The following is a 14,623-nucleotide window of genomic DNA, read 5'->3' as shown; positions in this document are numbered from 1 at the left end:
TTGCTACTTCTATGTTAGGGTATTGTAATTCTTTATTAACAGACTGTCCTAAGATTTCACATCACAGAGTACTAACAGGGACTGGAAAGAGACATCATATTCTATATTACTGTCTCTTCATTGGCTCCCTGATAAATTCAAAACTGATTTTTAAGCCCTTCTTCTCAAGGAAGCCTTACCTTTAAGACCTCATAGTACCATATTATCCTAATATAGAGCTCAGCTATCAGACTTCAGGCCTACTGGTGGTTCCTAAGATTTCAAGCCCCTCTCCTTTTGCACCACCTCCCAGTTTGGGTTTAGGACACAGACACTCTCTGCTTTGAAAATTTGAAAACAAACCTTAATTTTTGATAAGACTGAATCTAGTGAACCTGAACAATCTGTTAGTTCTCGTAGTGCAGTGAACATTGCTTTTTTCATTCACCTATTTTCATTATAATTGTGTTTATATGCCGCTATTGAATGCCATTAACTTTTATCTGCTCTCTTGTGTATTTTGTGCTCAGTTGGTTTTTTTTAACTCTCTAGGTTCTCCTTTTTTCTATCTTTTCCCAACATCCCCCAACAAGTCACAGCCGTTGGCTGCCGTTTCCTGAGCCTCGTTCTGCCAGAAGTCTCTTCCTGTTGTTGTGTTTCTCTCTTTAAGGCTGAAGGGGTTTTAATTTCCAATATAAAGTGCCTTGAGAGCACTTGTGGTGAACTCATACACTATAAATGAAACAGGGAAATTTGATAGACAGGTGATAGGTGAATTATTTTGTTGCTGTTTTATTTTGTTCTTTATGTTTGTCTTTTGATGTTCTTGTGTGCTAAGGTCAGAGGTGGGAGGTAATGAAGTAAAAATACTTTGTAACTGTACTTAAGTAGAGTTGTCAGGTATCTGTATGTAAAAAGTTTTTTTTTCCTGACAACTTTTTACTTTTACCCACTACAGTTTTAAACAAATATCTGTACTTTATACTCCTCTTTATATTCCTTTTTTCTTTGTACAAAGTTAAAGATTCGTCTTTATATGATTGTTGTGTTGTTTTGTATTTTTTTTTAGTATGTATGAAGTTTCCCATTTTCTTCCTTCATCTTCATCTTCACCTTTGTCTTTTTGTTTTTGTCCTCCAGTGTTTGTTTGTTGTTGTCTTATTGTCTCCGTGTTTAGTGTAACGGCGACCCCGTGTTTTGTATTTTATTATAGTCTTTGAGTTCATTGTTTACCATTTCTAGTCTTTTGGTTTCTATTCCTGCGCTCCGTGCTCCATGTTCCTTTTGTCTCCTCTGTCAGCCCTTTCCCCTGTCAAGCCTGCGTCTCTGTTGTTTCCTGTTTTACTTTGACAGTCTGTGTCTTATGTCAATGTATTCTGTTTTGCTTCCTCTCTGTCTCGTCATGTCTAATTAGGTTCTGCTGTGTCTCCCTCCTGTTGTGCATTTCCCTCGTTGCCTTGTGTATGTATATGTAGCATGTTTCCCTCTGTCCTGCGTCGGATCATTTGTGTTACTTCTGTTCATCATCCCCTGTGTATCTCCCCCTGCATTTCCAGGTTTCAGGTTTTTTGCAGTTCTGTTTCCAGTTTCATGTCTAGCCATTTCTGGTTTAGGGTTTTCTTTGTATTCCTTGGTTCCCCATTTGCCTTGTGTTTTGTAGTGTTTTTGCAATCAACAATAAAGGCTCACCTTTTGTTAAACAGTCACCTCTGCCGTGTGTATCTGCATTTAGGTCCGCGCTCCCTCCTCTCCACACGGCAGACCGTGACAGTTTAGTATTTTTCTTGTAGGTTTCTTTTCTCTGAAACAGACCTGTTCAGGGAGCACCTTGCCCCTTACCCTCTGGTAAGTGGAATAGGTCCCTCCTCCGCAACCCTGAGGATGGATGGATGGATTGTCATGGCATGCCTTAGTTCTGTCTCATGTCTCTCTGCCTCTAATTGTCCTGATTGTCTTAACATGTGTGTGGTTACTTTCTCCTGTGTCTTATTCTCTAAGCAGTTCCCTGTGTATAAATAGTTCAGTCTTTCCCGCAGTCCTTGTCGCAGTTAGAGATGGGCAAAGTGAGGTTTTGTGAAACAGTAATTATGATCATCAACATGATTTGGAGAAACCCCCAAACAACAAAGCAAGAAAAAACTGAGATTGTTAAAGATGGCAAGCTGTGAATGTAATGTGTTTCAAATGCTAATTTCCCCCTGTTGGATTAACATTTCATTGGTAATTCAGTGAAATGCACTGCAATATAATATAATGTAACTATCACAGTCTGTTTCTCATTAACTCAATTAATATGGTCTCTCACTAGCCGATCAATTAATATATTACTAACTTAACTAATCTATCACACACTAAATCTCCCTGTCACTATCGTCCTGTGACATAAAAACCCCTTTAATTTTCAAATGTGTTTGGTTAATTTTAAGTTTGGGTGGGCTGACATCATATTAAACCTTACGGATTAAGAATGGGATGTCAGTATCAAAAGCTCACCTTTTTAATTGTAAGACAACCTCTTCAATACTGCATCTGGGTCGTCACCCCTACATTTCACCCAACATCCATAGCTGGTGAAAGATATTACATCTCCTTTGAATGATCTGTCCTTGTACTTCCTGTTAACTGTAGTGTATTGTAAAAAAATGAGCAGCTGTCTAATGCTGGGTGCTGTTCTGGCTGCTTAAATATGTTAAACATAAAATATGTACTTCAAAATATTATTGTTCGCCTTATGTGACTGAAAATTCCTTGTGCTTGCTTTCTCTTCAATATGCTTTTTCTTCTTCCTCTGCCCAGCAGCTCATTAGCTGGAAATTCTGTGGGTAGGTCTACTAGTGTAACCAGCCACAAATGGATACAAGTGCCATGTTATAGAGCATCTGACTGTAGATATCAATTTCTAGGAAGGTAAGTCAATAAAACCTGTAGCTCTATAGTTTGATAGCTAATTATTAGCATTTTAGACTATTTTCACATTCCTGTTTATGCATGGAACAAATTGCCTTGAGTTTCATCACCTCTGCTGTGAAAAATGAGGCAATTTAATGAAAAAGATCAGAAAAAAATTGCTTTGTACATGATCCCACACATAAGCATGTGTTAAGGTGCTATTTTAAATTGCTCATTGAAAAACAAATCCATAAGAACAGAATCCGAGCTCGTCGTAAACTCAGAGAGTGTATGATAATGGATTCTCTATTTTAGCCCTGATATTTTGTAGCCAGAGTGATAGACCAACAAACACAATGATAATGTGATGATGTGTGCTATAACTGATGGCTGGCTGGAGGCAGGAGGATATATGAGCAAGGGATTAATTTTATCATTATGAAGAACTGAACACACGGCTTAGTTGTGGGAACCTTTATATATGGTAGCATAAGCAATAAACTTTTGCCTTTATGCCTTGTAGCACACGTTTTGCTATCCACCTTAATGTTGCAACTCTTTCCAGACATCCTCTCAGTGCCTGTCGTGCTGTAGCCTAGTGTGTGTGTGTGTGTGTTTGTGTGTGTGTGTCCAACCCTGTACTTATTATATAAAAGAAGAACTTAGTCAACAGATGCATGCAAGATGCCACTCTCCTCTTCGCTTACCTCTCCATCCTACAGGTGTGCCAGAAAACCACACCCCACTGCCACATTTTAAGCTTTTAATGATGGCTGTTTTTGTGACAAACAGCGCCTTTAAATAGCCTGAGACAATTTCTGCTCAAGAAAAGACATGAAACAGAAGAGTGGGCAGCCTAAATGAATGCTGGGAGCTTAATGAATGGACCAGCTATTTATTCTTGATGATAGAAACTTCTTGGTTTAAACTTTTCAGACTTTCAAAAGGGAATTACTGATTTTTCCTGGTTTGGCTTGATTCTGTTCAAAAAGAAAACCGTAAGAATGACTTTGACGGGGATGAGGATGGATTTGAGATGTTGAAAATATGGAGAGCTACAGGATAACAAACCGTAAAATGCTATTTAGGTGCATGGCTGCTCTTTAAAGTGAGAGTTCAACAACTTCACACTGCAACACATTCACACCTCAACTCTTGTCACTTGTCTTGATGAGCTGTCTGAATTGAAATGGCATCTGGCCTCAGGCTGCACTAACAATAATCCATAAAGTCATAGCAGAGAAGAAGAAGCAGATGGTGAAAACAGTCAATTTGCAATAAAGAAAGAAACAATGGTGATGTTTGCCATATTTTGGGTAGCTCTTATCCTCTGTTCATTTAGCTTCACTGTTTTTGTGTTTCCAACTGTTTTGTTTTTGTGTTCTGCTGTCCATATACATACCCCACTTCATATAAAACTTTTGCAACTGGCCAACTCAAAGAGTTTTATACAGAATAACTGTGGCTGTTTCGCTCTGCCTTTTTAGATGTGTGGTGAACCTATAATCTTCAGAGCTGCTGTTTGTGACAGTGTCTTTGATAGGGATAGAGCCAGGGGTTAAAGTAGGATTTGGCTGGTGGAGGATCCCTAAGTTTCTTTGTAGCAGTGCAGCAGGGGAAAATAACTCACTCAGAAATAAGTCACGTAATAATTTCTGCTGTGAGCTCCAGTAGATTTGTTTTCCTGTGGACAGGCCATGGTCAGCTGAGCTGTGCTGGTGCTCTTTGCAGATTTAGTCACAACATTCGGCAATTTATAAACCGACGACTGTAGAAAACATTCACATGTGCTTGACATTATAACCGCTTTCCAGCCGCTAACCAGTAAAAAACTAATACAAAGGTGACATTTCCCAGGTTAACAGAAGCAAGTCCTGTTACTCTGAAGCTATATTTAAACACGCACGGTCACTTATATTGGCAGTTATTTAAAGAGCTATCTAAATTAACTTTCATATCAGTTTTCAATGGGAAATAATAACTGAACGTACAGAATGTCTGGTGAAATTTAATAAACACACACACACACACACACACACACACACACACACACACACACACACACACACACACACACACACACCCCTGTTTACCCCTGGAAGTTATAGCAAAATATGCTATCACAAATTTCACATTTCTCTAAGTTCCATGTTTCTCGCTTATGTTTATTCTGCATTGCACCAGTGCAACAGTACAACAAAGTTCATCACTGTAAACTGCACCAAAATACTGAAAACCTGAGAAAGATCTTATTTAATAGTAGTTTATATTATCAGATTTATTTACTGATTACCTGATGGAGTTGGATTCATTTTCTAGATTATTCCAGGCCCCTTTATGCCCCTGCTCATAATGTTTCTTATTAAAATTGGGGGTTGTTTAAAACCTATATAAACTGATTTGTCCCAGCATTTTTTATACAATCATACAAATATAAAGACAACAATTGTAGAACACTTCCTCACACAATGATTCAGACATTTAATTCTCTGATGTCTGAAATTTAAAGCAACAGGGAGGCGATACAGGAAGGGAAAGCCAGTCTTTTCCTGAGCCTCTTTAGTCCATGAGCTTATCAATGTGAAGACTGTTCCCGAGTCTACAGACATCTACAACATCAAAAAGGGTGCTGTAGTTGTAGAAAAAAACCCATCTGAGTAAGGTGGATAGATGGGCTGTTTTTTGTTTTATTTCACCGTGCATGCATGGCACTTTGAATTGGTTTGAAAGTTGCATTTTTCTCTAAGCAAAGGTTTACCTGTGCACCCAGGATAAAAGACCCGAGTTCTATCACTGACTGTAACAGAAACTCATACTGCTGTTTTCTATAATTTAATTACATGAGCAAGGCTTGGCATAAGTGAAACAGTCATGTATTCATACAGGTATTTTGTCTAGGTTCAGGAAATCAAATATTCAGACTTTTCATGAATCCCCAAATGTTTCTCTAACCGAGGCCCAGAACATATGCTCAAATATAATACAATTAGAGTAGAACGAGCTTTCAAAATAAGTCCCATTGAATCGTTGCTGAAATTAAACTCCAGCTTGGGTGACTGTCTTTTATATCACATTAATAGTGGTGCAGCGCAGTGAAACGATGGCATAACTGCTGATTAGAATGGTGCTTTTCCACATGAGTACGACAGGAAGCACACGCCGGCAGTTTTCTAATCGCTCTGTGCACCGTCGCGTGGGATTACGGGGATGAACTGTTTGCTCCGGATGAAAATTGAGGTAAATCAATTTTCCATTTTCTTTTAGGACTTCACTTCTATCTGGTGTCAAGCTAATGACAGCACAAGCCACTGGGACAGGAGTCATTCATCAAAGGTGTTTAAAAGCAAACGCAGAGCGGGATCCTCTCTTCGCTCATTAGTTCAAACAAAATTACTTCTGAGGAGAGCTGCTGGCAGCTATCATGCTCGGCTTTTACAGGGTGGCGAAGGCTGGGGGTGCTGAGTGGGAATGAATGAATTGCATAAATAAAGACAGTAACCTCCCACTTTGATGTTGTAATGTGCCTCAGAAGTGATGGATGTTAGGAGTACTCAGGATTGGGACAGATACCAGAGAACAAAATGCTAAAAAATAAATAAATAAGAGCGAAAAGTGGCACTATAGCCTCGAGATGGGTTTGGCATGCATCAGTTCTTTCTTTTGTCTCTTTCTGGACCTCAAAAAAAAAAAAAATGTTCACCTTGGTGACAAACTACAAGAGAAAAACCAGAGTGACAGGAGAAACATGACAAATGCAGACATGAAGGGTTGAAAAGTCTGATCAGTTTGAAAAGTATATAAATTATACAGTATGACTCTGAATGTCACCAGATTGGAACTGAGTCTGACAGTCTTTCAAAAGGAGCACAGTTGGAGTTCTGCAAGGTCCATGTGCTTCTTGCTAAGTAAACTTAGCTTTGCCTTTCCTTCAATCTACCACATAGCTGTGTGCCAAAATCTGCTTAATTTTAAAGATTGGGATGCTCGGGTGAGATATTTAATACAGCAGTCTTTCATTGCCCTTCCTTGATACAGGCTCAACTCTTTGTCTCCAAGTTTCTTAGGCAGGTTTGTCTCCCTGGGAGTGTGTGGGAGAATGGCTCAGGCAGGTACACCAAAACCAAAACAGGAAGGATGTCAAATAGGTAAGCAGATCATGAAACAATTGCAATCAGCATGTAGGGAAGGGATACTCCATAATGATATTTTGGCACGGAGTTTATGGAATACCCAAGTATGGTTCAAAAGAACCCACATCATGTGAGCACATGCAGCTAATTTTGGTTTCATCCCACTTTCAATAGGTGGCCTACCTGCTGCTTCTTAAACAACCTGCAGTATTGTTTGAACAATTCACCAAATTATGCATTGATGATCATTTCTGATTTTCTGGTATAATACGCAGCCTTATTTAGAACTGTACAATGGTTATCAGTATTATTGTTTCACAGAATAGCATCTACAGCATGTGGCCAATAGGTGTCACTGTGGAGATTGGTGTCAATGTAATCCCAGCAAAACTGCTTCCAACATTTCAGTGTATCACAAAACATTGCTTTGCCCATCGCTGTCAGCTGCACAACATTATCACATGAAAGAGGTTAACAGTCTGGCAACGGGTATTGGTGAGCGCTGGGTTCAAGTACTCCCAGTGATTGCAAAATGGAGAACAGGTGCACCTACTTGAGCCTCCCTGGGCCACACCCGCTCCTGAAAAACAGTAGTTAGTTTTTCACACCCTTTCACACAAACAGAGGAGAGGCAGACAGAATTCAGGCCAGCACCTGGAATACAGGTGAGACCATGACACAAACATTTTTCGCATGTACAGACTGCATGTGTTGGATAGGTGCAGTGATATTACCGAGAGGTTCGTGAAATCTTGTTTTGAAGCCTCGGTGTTAGCACTTACGAAGCAAAGTATATATAGAAACTTAAATGGCAGCAATTTTTTATGGGTATTGAGCTGGATTTTTGAAGCAGGGTAACTGGTGCTTTAACTGAAAACATGATTAAGTCCATATGGTAAAAGACAGCTTAAAGAAGGCATTTTTTTTGTCCCATCAGACAGATTTACAGAAAGCAGCAGTATTTAAGCTCTAGGATACAGCAGAAGTGCAAATGCAGAGTGATTTCCTCGGTTGTCTGTATCTTTCTTGGGGCTACTGTAGCAGCATTTGCTGTATTTTTTTTTTTTTTCACGTGTCTTGTTTTTTAAATTATTTCTATTTATGTATTTATTGAAAAGACATGGCAACAGACGTTACTTTAAAGGCATGCTGTGTGCTTCTAAATTATGTTTTTAGGATCATGATTAGAAAATTTGTTTATTTGATGCATCTTATATTTTAGAGCTTCACAATCATAAGATCTTTAAAACCAGACACCCTCAGGTAATCTATAGATTTTTGTTTGTTTTTGTTCTCCAACCAGCAGCACAAACCCTAAGAATATTAGGCATTCGATCACCGAAGACAAAGATAATTACCTGGTCCCTGTGGAAAATTTGTTGTTGATTACTAGATGCTGATTACTTTTCAGTTCACTGCCAGTCAATAAATCAAGAAATGATCTTAGTTTAGGTGTAAAATCCTTTATTAACGCCACCTTTAGCGTCAAGTTAACTTGATACTGATATGTAAAATCCTTTTAAAGCAATATTTTTTTTAGGGAAAGTATAGTTTGCGTACTCCCGGTTACATTTAACATCAGGTCTAATATAATATTCACATATTGGGTGAGATTATTAGTTGATCCATCCACTAATTTAATTATAGCTTCATTATTTTGAGATGTATGTACTATGGTGGATGAGAACAGGGAGAGGAGTGTGAAGCCACATTGGTATTTATAGAAGAGAAAAACAGTCAGCTACATTTTAAAGTGCACTTGAACAAAATGGCATCAACCTTTAGGTCACTCATATTTGCCCAGCAGTGAACAGCTCAGCACATCCATGTTTAATTTAAGAAGAGGCCTCTGTGCAACACTTGACTAGTGAAACTATTAAACAAAACTCCACTGGACAACAGAAGAAGTTCTCATTTAACCAAGCAAGGTGATGGGTTTAGGCACTGGGAGTCGGGAGGTAAATTATAAATTCATGAAGGTTTTGTAGCTGCTTTATTGGCTTTAGGCTAAACCTCATCGCCAAGCCTGTAAACTAAGTTTGACAGGCCCCCATGCAGAGCAACAGGAACGGGAATAAGCCTCTCACTGCTCATCCCTCCTTTACAGCCTGAAAACTTCTGGATCACAACAACAGCAAGCAGAACATGAAGGAGCTGATATGGAGATCAGCTCCCAGCGAGGTTAAGCAGGGTGGGGAACCACATCCACTGCTCTGCATTCATGATTTGGAATAAAATATGACTTTGAAGAGGGGAAATCCTACTGGAAGTGGAATGTGTAAAGGTTTTGTCAGTATTTGTCAGTATTTTTAAAACATGAACAAGCCTCTCAGGACTGGGTGATGTTGACAGCTGTGTCAGGAGACAAAACCTTTACTGACAATGACTGCGAGGCATACTGTGTAGATTTAGGAAAGAACCATTTCTACTGAGCTTCATTTACTATCAGAAATTATAAAAGTAATGATTCAATAAATGCATGACTGGAACTGACTTTGGTGCATTAAACGTGACATGAAAGATAAAACGTTCTCCTCCAAACTCTAAAGCAGGGCTCTAAACAGTTTTGTAAAAGCTTATGCTTGAATACTAAATGCACATGGAGCATTAGAGGTCATTAGAGGTCACTGTGCAACCTCCACTGTGCAATATTCAAATATAAGCTACAAATATAACAATGATATTTTTTTTTTTTTTTTCAATGGACTTATGGCTAACAGTAATTATATTGCTTTATATTAATTATATTGCTATAATGTAATGCTCGGCTGGAAAACATTTTAATTTGGAACCTCACTGTAATTTGCTGAGTGACCAGGGGATTCATGATAAACGATATATGAAAACATAGCACAAAAACGCAAACCACAAACTGTCAATATCATTATAACAAAAAAATACAAGACCAGTGACAAAGGTTACATAAAAAAGCAAAAAGGATAATAAAAGAATATTAAAAGATGACATCATTTCAAAACCAGTCTATAAAAGTGTAATTTTACAGACTGGTTTGAAGGATCTTGAAAAGGCACAGGTAACACATTAATTTCTCTAAGTGATTTCACTCATGTCAACACAATTTTCTTTTTATTTTAATGCATCATTATACACCTTTTAGCACTGCGTAAAGCTGAGCTCTGTCGCTTAGCCTGACCCTTACCACTTGGCAAGTAATTTAATGCTACCAGTCATGGCATAAAAAGAAGTACAAACATATAAATGTTAAACTGTTAAAATGTCAAACTGTGCTTGAAGCAGCATGCTATTTTTTTCCATTTCTAAGATCGTCATGTAGTCTATGGAGGCTTCACCCTGCAATCCACATGACCCAAGCAATCTGCTGCTATGTCCTGGTGCCAGACACCACTAGACACCCCCTGTGCCCATCCACTGAGCTGTTTTGGCAGAATGAGGACCTACACAATATAAACCCAGGGTTACTGTTGCTGATCATTTTATAGATAGAAATATTCTTTATTCTATCTCTGTCTGGAGAGATTGGCTTTTAAGGTAGGCAACAGATTTCATAAACTGACAGCACCTATGTAAGTGTGTCAATAACCACATAAAGATCACACAATATAGATATCACACAAAAGGAGATGTGTAGCGAAATATACAAATTACTGTTGCTCAATACTCACGCAAATGTCACTACTTCTTGTAGCAACAGATGTGGACATATTGTCCCAACATGCACTGTATATTGTTTGTAACTCAATTTACAAATGACATTTCCTGAGGAGGACTATTTGTTGTTGCAATGATGTCATGCCATTGTGTGAATACAAAAGAACTGGGGGAAGAATGGCAGTCTTTGTTTGGTTTTGTGATTGTCTATTTAGCGCGCGCCTGCGTGCGCGTGTGGCACCTGATGATCAGCTAATCCCCAAGTCCTGCTTATAAAGACATTTCAAATCTCAGAAATTAGTTGTAATTGTGATGATGATAAGTTTTTAATTTAAAAAGAAAGGTGCTGTTTAATTTATCACAAAATTTAGTATCCCTGTGAAGATATATTGCACAGCAGTACTTTTGTAGCTAGATGTTACAGAAGTGCTCACATATTGGGGAGAGCTGAGGGGTATGATGCAAAACAACCTCAGCATAAACAGACTTTCTTTGTGTTAGCTGGCATGATAAGACCTAGAACTAAAGTTAACAGGTATCATAAGTTTCTCAGAGGCTTTCTGATTGAGGCTTTCAGTGAGTTCACTGAAAAGGGGTAGACTACACGGTATGCATCACTAGGGTATTGTCTGATGAAGGGTGAATGTGCTTGAAGCTTTACACCAGGGGTCCCCAACTCCAGGCCTCGAGGGCTGGTGTCCTGCAGGTTTTAGATCTCACCCTGGATGTACACACATGAACCAAATGATTAGTTCATTACCAGGCCTCTGGAGAACTTCAAGACATGTTCAAGAGGTAATTTAGCCATTTGAATCAGCTGTGCTGGAACACAGACACATCTAAAAACTGCAAGACACCAGCCCTCGAGGCCTGGATTTGGGGACCCCTGCTTTACATATTACCAAGATCCAAAGTAACTTTACCAAACTAAAACTAAATATTACAACTCGATGTGTCTCTTGAATCTTTGAGACTGTATGTCAATTGCTTTGCTTTGCTGTAATACCTGTACTGAGTTTCCTAAATCTTTTCTCTGACATGCCCTCCAGACCAAAAATAATTTAAGACTAAAACTACCACTGAACCTTAAACTTAAACTAAACATTTTCAAACAATGAAAATTAAACTGAAACAAGGAAATCCACCCAGGAAACAAAGTAATTTAAAAATCAAAAAGTCAAAGTGAAATAACAATGAGAACTAATTAGAAAATATAAAACTATAATAACTCTGCCAAGATGTATTACATTGGAGAAAACTGCAGTGTTCAAGTTATTATTTCCATGTGTTTTTTTGCCCCAGCACTGTGTCCCCGTGTTTTTTGGCACAGATCTGGATGCATCGGTCTTATTTTAAACATAAAAAAGGGGCTTTTGATGAAACTCTGAACATATTTTCTGCACAAAATTAGCTAATCGTTATTCAGAGACATAATCACAGGACCAACTAAATTGTTATCTTGGAATTTGTACCTTTGGAGTTTTAAATCGGCAATTAAGAAAAAGCTTGCTTTATTCAGTGCATTTGGGTCCACAGAATTTTTACACTTAACACAACACTGTGTTATGACAAGTATGGAGAAAGGAAGGGAACAGCTTGTGATCCGGGGCATACCGCATCATCTGTTAAATTTGGTGAAATATGGTGGAAGCAATGTTATGAATGGCTGCCAGTGGAATTGGACCACTGTTTATTGATGATAAACAGGAGAATGAATGTAGCAGGATGGACTCAAACATGCAGGGCTATACTTTTGCTCAGGTTCAGCTAACTGCTACAAAACTGATTGGACAGCACTTCACAGTGAAAATAATCAAAAACATTCTGCAAAAGCAACCTTAGAGTTTAAGGCAAAGAAATCAAATATGCTTCAATGGTGAAGTGAATGCTTTTCAGTTCCTGAAGACAAAAGTGAAGGCCGATAGTTGCAAACAAGCGACAGCTGAAGGCAGCTGTGGTAAAAGCCTGGCAGAGCAGAAAAAAACTCCACTTTCATGGTGCTCCAAAAACAAACTGTCGCTTAGATGATAGCTGCTTTTAACATTACATTTTGCTCTTTAATGTGGCATGAAAGAATAATAGATCATCTCAGTTGTGTGAATGTTTATCACTGCAATGCAAACAGGTGATCTTGAATATGCATGACGCAGTCAAATCCTCCCAAACAAAACTGCAGGGCCAGGCACAGCAGGAGAATCCTCCTCATCGTCTGTCTCAACAGTCAGTGACAGGTGCAGTCACTGCCTCCATTTTCACAAAAGCAGGCTTGAGTACTGTATTCACACTGTATGTGTATGTTCCCAAATTCAGAACAGAGTATAATTAGTGATATCTTAGATGTTCCACTATGGTGACAGCTGTCAGCACCTGAGGTTATTGCCTCAAAAATTATGTTAAGTATAGAGTAATATTTGGTCTCTCTAATAACATAATGTCTTTTGTATTTTAAATAAAAGATGATTATATGCACAACTACTGAATGATGGAAGTAACTTCTCTAAAAGTGCACTAGCTGTTTAATCTTCATTTTTAGTTAATTCGATTGGAACAGGAGCCATCGGAAACAAATTTGAATAAAGGGAATATGACCATGACATAAAATGCTAATCTGCTAGAGGAGGGGATAAGTCATTAAAGACCACAGGAAATGAAAATGTCAAGTAAAGCAGTTCGGAAAGTTCTGAAGGAAAAAAAATCACTGGTGGCCTTCACAGTAAACGCAGGACACGTTTCCCCCGGCAAACAACTGTAGCTGCTGACAGAAAAGCCCTTAGAGCTGTCGTCATCAATCTAAATGATCAGATTGATGATCTCTGTGAGGGTTCAGCCTACAAGCTTTCAGTCCTTCTAATGAGGAGCTTCCTGAAATGGGACACAGCTGCTGCTTTTATATCTGCCCCAGTGACAAACAGTAAAATGCTTTTACAGTTGTTGCATTGAGCCAGTGCATTTCTATGATTTCTAAGACCTGAAGTAGACTTCAGGTAGCAAATTTGTGTCTCCAGGTGGTGAGAGTCAGTGCAGCAGTCTGTCAGGCCTTTTAATCCCAGATACAGTGCCATGGGTCGGTCTTGCTCTGAGCATATTCAGAGGCACATGTCTGAGTGAATAATTACCTACCATGATGATGATAAACATCATCCAAGACAAAGACCTTTCTTCATTGTGAAAGTGGACACGGCTTGGAGCTTAACACCAAAGATTGATGAAGTCACATAAAAGAACAGACAGCAGCTATCCAGAGGGAGCAGATAGGTCAGAGATCTCCACAGGACTGAGGCTAAAAACCACACAGCCACTGGTGTGTCACACCGAGGACTCTGACACGGGTCATGTGCCAGTAAGCTGTCATTTACTAAAGCCAGTTAATAAATCAGAAAGTGCTTCATTGTGTCACATTGTATATTTGATACGCTTCTGCTTGCAAACAAGGATTTGCTGCTTAAAAAAATGACAAACCGTATACTTATACTGCAATTTGGCTCCTTTTTTCTATTGCTTTATCCATCCTTTCTTTCAGTGTACTCAACAAAGGAACTACTGATATTTGGAGACATTGCAATATTGTTGCACTGGAGTCTGACAAAACAAGAAATCAGACAACCTGACAGAGCTGAAAGAGGCCAAAGGTTCAGGCAGTTTTATTTGGAAGTAACACAGGGAGTGACTGTGAGTGAAATGTTAGCGATCCATCGCTGCAAGGAAAAACTGTGACACTCTGTCTCTACTCGCATGTATCAAAGAAAGCACACCCACTTTCACTTCTAGGTTTTTACACACCAAATAAAAAAATCCTCTTATGCTTACCAGGTGTTAAAAGTGGGTAAATACAACCTCAGATGAACAATAACACATTATAGTACCTCATCTTTATCTATTTACTGAAAACAAATGAATGTGAGAGAAAAAAGAAAGTTTACCCCACAATTCAACCACTTGTAGAACAAAATTTTGCAGCAACACCTTGATTAAATTGTTATGTCTCTGACTTTCAG

The 14,623-nt window shown here is 38.7% G+C and overlaps 1 long non-coding RNA gene across 1 annotated transcript in view; it reads left to right on the top strand.

Moving 5' to 3' along the window:
• Positions 1-7,426: 7,426 nt before the first annotated feature.
• Positions 7,427-14,623, top strand: part of LOC120434665 — a 44,455-nt gene continuing 37,258 nt past the window's right edge. Inside the window, exon 1 of the long non-coding RNA XR_005609263.1 lies at positions 7,427-7,663. This is a non-coding gene — a long non-coding RNA (uncharacterized LOC120434665). The remainder of the gene's footprint in view (positions 7,664-14,623) is intronic.

This window comes from Oreochromis aureus, linkage group 19, assembly GCF_013358895.1.
Source record: "Oreochromis aureus strain Israel breed Guangdong linkage group 19, ZZ_aureus, whole genome shotgun sequence".
Taxonomy (NCBI): domain Eukaryota; kingdom Metazoa; phylum Chordata; class Actinopteri; order Cichliformes; family Cichlidae; genus Oreochromis; species Oreochromis aureus.
The sequence above is the reverse complement of the archived record's forward strand: the minus strand, read 5'-3'. Positions and strand labels throughout refer to the sequence as shown.